Source organism: Trachurus japonicus, chromosome 14 (genome assembly GCF_045865225.1).
Source record: "Trachurus japonicus isolate A0001 chromosome 14, Traja_1.0".
Lineage (NCBI taxonomy): Eukaryota > Metazoa > Chordata > Actinopteri > Carangiformes > Carangidae > Trachurus > Trachurus japonicus.
In genome coordinates, this window is record NC_140920.1 from 7,640,407 (window position 1) to 7,647,129 (window position 6,723).

The 6,723-nt window shown below is 42.9% G+C and overlaps 1 long non-coding RNA gene across 1 annotated transcript in view; it reads left to right on the forward strand.

The window, feature by feature from the left end:
* The first annotated feature begins 85 nt into the window (after positions 1-85).
* The window catches only part of LOC146974172 (uncharacterized), a 19,118-nt gene continuing 12,480 nt past the window's right edge, over positions 86-6,723 (forward strand). The window contains exon 1 of the long non-coding RNA XR_015037540.1: positions 86-133. This is a non-coding gene — a long non-coding RNA (uncharacterized LOC146974172). The remainder of the gene's footprint in view (positions 134-6,723) is intronic.

The following is a 6,723-nucleotide window of genomic DNA, read 5'->3' on the forward strand; positions in this document are numbered from 1 at the left end:
TACAGAGCCAGAATGATTAGAGGCTTTTAACACTAGTCCCTCGGGTTGTGAGTGGGTTTCTGAATCTCTGCTGTATTTCTGTCGTGGGTTTTAGCTTCTCTGACCCTGGACCTGTTGTCAAGCATCGACAAAGGTCAGAGTTGTCACATTAACTCCCAACACCTGCTGCTGCTTATTATGTGTCAGTGACCTGGCACTTATGATGAAAGCAGTGACAGATTTAACAGGGCACAGAAAGTCGAGGCTGATGCTTTCACTGCAGGATTACCGTATTATACCTGTGTCAATTTGCTTTATTGTGACTATTTACATCTCGACAGATAAAGAATAAATGGAGTCAATTTCAGTATCACCTGCAGAATTTGGAGGTATTGTTGAAGTTTATATCAAAAACAGAAGCATTAACGATAAGAGAGTAGTAATATTTGGAGCTGAATATGTCAAACTGAAACTCCCATCCGGTTATCCTCATCCTAGTGCGTTACCATGGCAACTCAGACTCCAGAGAGAGGGAGGGGATGGAGATGAAAATGAATGTACAGTACAGGACACGTGTGCTTTCAGCCACGCAGACACTCAGAAGTCAAGGGCTTGTTTTTATTAATTTTTTTTATACTTTCTCTCTCTCTCTCTCTCGGCTGCTTGTTGTCGTTGTGTTCGGCGGGTTCGAACGGTCGATCACACATGCAGGTGAGGAAGAAGGATCAAGGTGAGTGCTCGGCCTGCTGATTACTGTACATGATTACATCCTCTGCTTTTTCCAGAAGTACAGATACAAATTGAGAAAAGCAGAGTGTGGCTGAAGAGTCTCTGCATCCTCTCGGCAATCAGTTAGTTCGCTCCTCGTATTTCTGTCTGACATCTGAATATGAGCCAGAAGACAAAACTGAGGTTTTATTGTTGTCGCTGTTTATGCTGATGGACAACGATAGAGCTTCACAGACACTCAGAACAACCTGACACTGGAGGTTTGTCTAGTAAAGTGAAATTTCCTCTTGTTCTTTATCCACATAAAGAAGATAAATGGTATGTTATGTTATATTTTGAATAGTGTTGTAGTCAAGACTAAGACCAAACCAATGTGAGACCATTTCCAAGACCATCACTGTATTCAGTACCAGTCCTCATAAATAATATGTGTCTTGATATTTACATTATTCCTCCTCAGCTAAAAAGAAAAGATGATTTGATCTAAAATCTAAACCATATTTAATATAAACAAAGTTTGGATTGAACAGATTAAACACAGCACATAAACTGCTGAAGTCTCCTCCCACTGTTGACACTGGTGACACCAAGTTGTTCAGATGGTTTAACACAAGCAGATACTTAGTACAACTATTTGAATTATCTGGAACTTATTGAATTACATCACAGAAACCAAAGTGAGACAGAGACACAGAGACATTTGTGTTTTTAAAAAAAAGAAAGAAAAAAGACGACACTGCAGCTGTGGTCTTGACTGGTCTGGAGAAAAAAATCCAGAGACCTTGAAAATGTGGTCTCAAGATCAGTCTTAAGAACCAAAACACTAAATTTAAGGTATAGTTAAATGATGTGAACATTGTGAACACAGAACACAAAAAAGTGGTAAATGAGAGCTGCAGCTGACATCATCAGCTGGGTCGTGATTACTTGCACTATTTTCAGACCTGCTGCTGATCCAGGAACACCTGCACCTGGTGAGAGATCACTCTGACAGGTAGCACTCGACCACATTTCCTCACTAACTTTAGGATGTTTGTTATTATTAAACATAATTTCACTTGGGAAGGATATATTACCAAATATGACGACCTTAAACAGTCCATAGGGAAAGATGGGAAATGTTGATTTAAGCTGGAACAAAATAAAACTCCAGGATTTGACTCCAGAAGTAAAAAAAAATACATTTAAAGTCACATTTGTGTTTCTAATTATGCAAATAAATAAAAAAGTGTTCATGTTGTTCACTCCATATAGATTCATACGCAAATTAGGCGTTCTTCACCCTGTCCCTCTCATAGATATGATGAATAGACGCAGTTGTACAGTGCGGAGAGTTAATTTGAAGAAAATCACTTGTCTATTTTTGTGTTTTCTGAATTATTCCTTTATGTGAAACCTCGTGTGATACTGGACTCGATTGTGTTTCTGCCAAAAAAGCACAAAAAAAGAGGAAAGTTCGAAAGAGGCTGACGGCAGTTTTGAGTAAAACGTCCCAGCACAAAGACCTGCACTGTTAGTACAGTATGACTCTGTGAGTGTGTGTGTGTGTCACTTCTGGGTGAGACGTCACACAGTCACACTTTCTTTCACCCACTCGCTCCTTCGTCGTCACCGCTCTGTGTTACTCTCTCTGACTGGGAGCAGTGACGTGGTTTTTTCTTCCCTCCTCATTGTCTTCAGATCCCACGCTCTGATCCTCGTCCTATTGTTCCTTCATCGTCTCCTCACTATCTCTGGGTCACCAAGTCCTGACTGACTGACTGGATGGACGGACGGATGACTCGACCTGACCTCTGGGCCGGGCCGGTTCAGCTCGTTGGAGTCAAACAACTTTGATTTACTGTAAAGCATCGACTGTTTTCTCCTTAACCCTCCTGTTGTCCTCTGGGGTCAAGGAAGGAAGGATGAAAGGAAGGAAGGAAGGAAGGAAGGAAGGAAGGAAGGAAGGAAGGAAGGAAGGAAGGAAGGAAGGAAGGAAGGAAGGAAGGAAGGAAGGAAGGAAGGAAGGAAGGCAGGAAAGACAAAGGGAAAGAAGGAAGGAAGGAAGGACAAAGGGAACGATGGGAGGAAAGAAGGAAGGGAAATAGAAAGGAAAGATAGATGGAGGGAGGGAGTGAACAGATTGGGTTAAAAAAGAAGGAAGAAGTAAGGACGAGGGGAAGGAAGGGAGTGAGGCCGAAACGATTGTGGAAAGAAGGAAGGGAAGGAAAGAAAGATGGAGGGAGGGAGAGAGAGAGAATACAGTAGATTTGTTCAAGGAAGGAAGAAGGGAAAAGAACGAAAGAAAAATGGAGGGAGGGAACAGACCAGGTCAATTGGATCAAGAGAGGAAGGAAGAATAAGTAAGGACGAAGGAAGGAAGCAAGGAAGGAAGGAAGGAAGGAAGGGGAAAAGGATTCTGGAAAGAAGGAAAGGAGAAAGGAAGTAAAGAAGGAAGGATGGAGGAAGGGAACAGATTGGGTCAATTTGAGCGAGAAGGACTACAGGAGGGTTAAATCCAGAATCAGTAAGTTTACATGACACAAATGATGTCCTTAATCCGTCTATAACTGGACGACGAAAGTTGTAATGTAAATGTGTTTGTCCGACTCAGACTGGACTTCTCCAGATTTGGACTGAAACGCCCAGACGATGTGATTGGAAACCAATTTTCTTTCTTCCTCTGCATGTAAACGCCTTAAATCTGACTGAACCAGGACAATGCATGTGTGCATGGGTCACAACAGTAGAGACGACACAAAGTGTAGCAGAGAAGAAAGATTATTGTTGTAACCCTCCAGTATAGCGTGCAACGTAATGACGAGGGATGGCAAGGGATGGTGCGTCTCATCTCTTCTGTAAGTAACATGAACAGTTTGTACGAAAGGAACAAAGACGTCAGATTCGCCGGTTTGAAATAAGACCTATACTGTACAGGCATTGAAGCCCAAACCCGGCCCAACCTGAGTCATTTGTATATATTTTTGCCCCAAACCAGTGCGTCCAGTCGAATTGGTCGGGCCTAAACAACCAGGCCTGTCGAGAACTAGGTGAAGGAATAGGTTAATTAATGCGTTAATTATAGATCTTAACGCTGCAAACGATTGTGTTCACTCAATGATCCTTGTGTATTTTGTCCAAAGTTACTTCCTGTTGTTTCCATTTTTTTCCTTTTTCTTGGACTTTGGTTTTTGTCTTTTTTCCCCTGCCTGGATTTGGTTGCCTCTCTGCCTGTATAGACCATGACTTTGGACTGGACAAGTCAAGGTTTTGTCTTCACAGTGGGCCTACAGTACGAAAGCCTAGAAAGTCCACCATGAACACTTGCATGCGTTGTCACATTGATGAGGCACATTTACCGGTATGTGTTTGCATGTGTTTTCTTAAACGGCAATGGCCTGAGCTACCACAGCATTTGGCCCTGCTCAGCCTCCACAATCAAGACATTTCAAACAAACAAAAATAACTCGAAGCCGCTCTGATCGGGCAGTAACAAACACGATTGCAATGTCATTTCTGCCATCCCATATCGTCACATAATAATCAAGAACTCACTCTCTCCCGCTCGGTGTGGGAGGACTCCAGCAGTGGAAATGATGTCAGCTGCTGAAAAGCGCTCAAGAGGAGTTTCCACCCGTCCACCTGCTGGGATCCACACACGGTTCAGTAACGACTTTATTTTTAGATCCTGCATCAACCCGACGACGATGAGCTGTTACTACATCATTTTTTTCAGCTCAGTAGGAGGGAAAGCAGCGCTCGGAGTCAGAGCCTGAACACCTGAGCTGCTTGGCAACAGAAAATCATGAACAATGACTGTGAAACATTACTATGATATAATAATAACAATAATATTGTGTTTATGTCACCAGACGTTTGCAGCCAAGTGACAGAAACATGTGGAGGTGTGAAGTGTTGTACTCTGCGTTTGGCTTCAGTTTCTTATTCGCTGCGTTTACAAGGCCTTGTCTTATTGTGAAATCTTTTCGCCAGTATGTCTGTCTGTGGTTAAGACCCATTATGAGAGAGTTAAAAAGGGTGTAAGTGCATTGAATTGTTAGTGTCCTTCCAGGACTTTGTAATTCTTCTCTTTAGCTTTGGCTGCAGCTCAAACAAACTAGATAGAGGCTACTCACGGCAGCAAGCGATGTATCAGATGGCAGAGGGACAGGCTGCTTATTTCTCCTGTGTGATATCAAGGAAATATGACCATAATAACCGATAATAGAAATCTATCTTTTCTCTTTCTTTTTTTAATCGCAATCTCAATTGGAACATCGTACAGTAGATCTGAACAGTCTCAGTATTGTTTTATGTGTAATAGGATAAGATGTCCATTCAATGCTGCTTATACATAAAAACTAAACATGAAGAGTGAGATGAACTGAGACACTGTGAATCGTTCAGTCTTTCTCTTCTGTTGAAGATTGGACTCCACAGATCTGCTTGTAGGGAGTGTGTTTGTGTGTGTGTGTGTTATAAAGAGATATTTGTTTTTAATGTGTTTTCTCCCCTGATAGCAGCACTTTGTGATCCACCGCCTCCGCTTCTCCCCAGAAGCCACAACTAAGGCTCATGGGAACTGGGAGAAACTACACGATCACCCAGGAGAGAAAACATGACTCTGACTGATTGTTGGCAGGCTGCATTAACGCCACTGTGTCCTCTTCTGCACTGTTCAGTAGGAAACTGGTGCTCACTGACAGTCTACGACTCGTCCATGTTCTGCAACATCGCTGTAAACAGAGATGGACAACGTTGCCTGGATCTCACAAGTGCAAACTGAAATCTGCACATTCTCCAGAAGGCCCAGCTCCGGCTATAAAGAGCTTTTTATAAAGCTTTGATATACCCACTTCCTTCTGTCAAAGGCTGTGAGCAACGAGAAGAATAAAACTCTGTTTGAGGCCTCAGAAAAGAACATGAAGGGTCCTCGTGACCCTGAAAAAAAACAGACATGCTTTTAAGATCTCAACATGATCCGACTGGTTTCCGTGACGAGGGCAGGAAACAGGAAAACAAGCAGTCAGCACTTTGACATCTCACCAGCCCAAGGAGCTTCTCTTATATTTGAACTTTCAGCTAAAGACCTCAGTGAAAGTCCAGCCTGGGGTTAAAGTTCATCCTCCAGCCTGCTGCATAAATCTGAAAGAGCAATGACCAATGGGGAAACTCCCAGTACTCCCAGGTCAACCAGTGGTGTAACTTCATCACTCAGCCAGTCAGTGACATTCATGTTTACAGGCCCTGGCCCATTGTGGTCCACAGAAAAGTAAAACACCATCTCAGGCTTGATAGGGAAGGGAGATACTCCTCTACAATGAAGTGAGAAGCGTTAGAAGAAAAGATCTTACCCTACGAAATGGGAAACCACTTAGCATAGCCGACATGTTCACCTATATAGAGTAGAGTAGAGTAGAGAGTAGAGAATACTTTATTCATCCCGAGGAGGGAAATTCATATTAGTGTAGTAGCTCACACGTAGCATAGCTATATGTCACGCGACGTAGCGACAATAATGTAGGAGCCACAACCTGTAGTGGGTTTTCATTCAGGTTGGAAAACGGCGGCTCCAGCGGTTGTGTGATGTGATGATCTTTCTTAGTTTAATGAACCAACAAAGGAGAAATGCAGAAAACCGAAGACACCCTCGCCACTTTTCATCTTGCACGTCGACGATTGAAGTCTGCACCTGGCCTCCCTCTGATTTAAGGGGAGGTTTAAAGTGTTGAAAAGCACTTGCCCTCGCTCTCAAAAGAATTGGGACACCCTACCCTTACATGAGAACGCGCAAAACTGAGTGTATTCTTCACATAAAACAAGAAAAACGAACCTAAGCCACTAAGGGGCGGCTGTGCTGGAACTTGTAATTGACACATCCGTTGTCTTCCGGGTCCAATGAATCCAACACATCTTTTGCAATCATCAACACTTGTGCTCTTGACAATATGCACCCTTACCGAACTGTGCGTACTCTCAACTTGCATACAGACAACACAAAGGCTCACATATTTACCACAACGCATAAACAAAAGG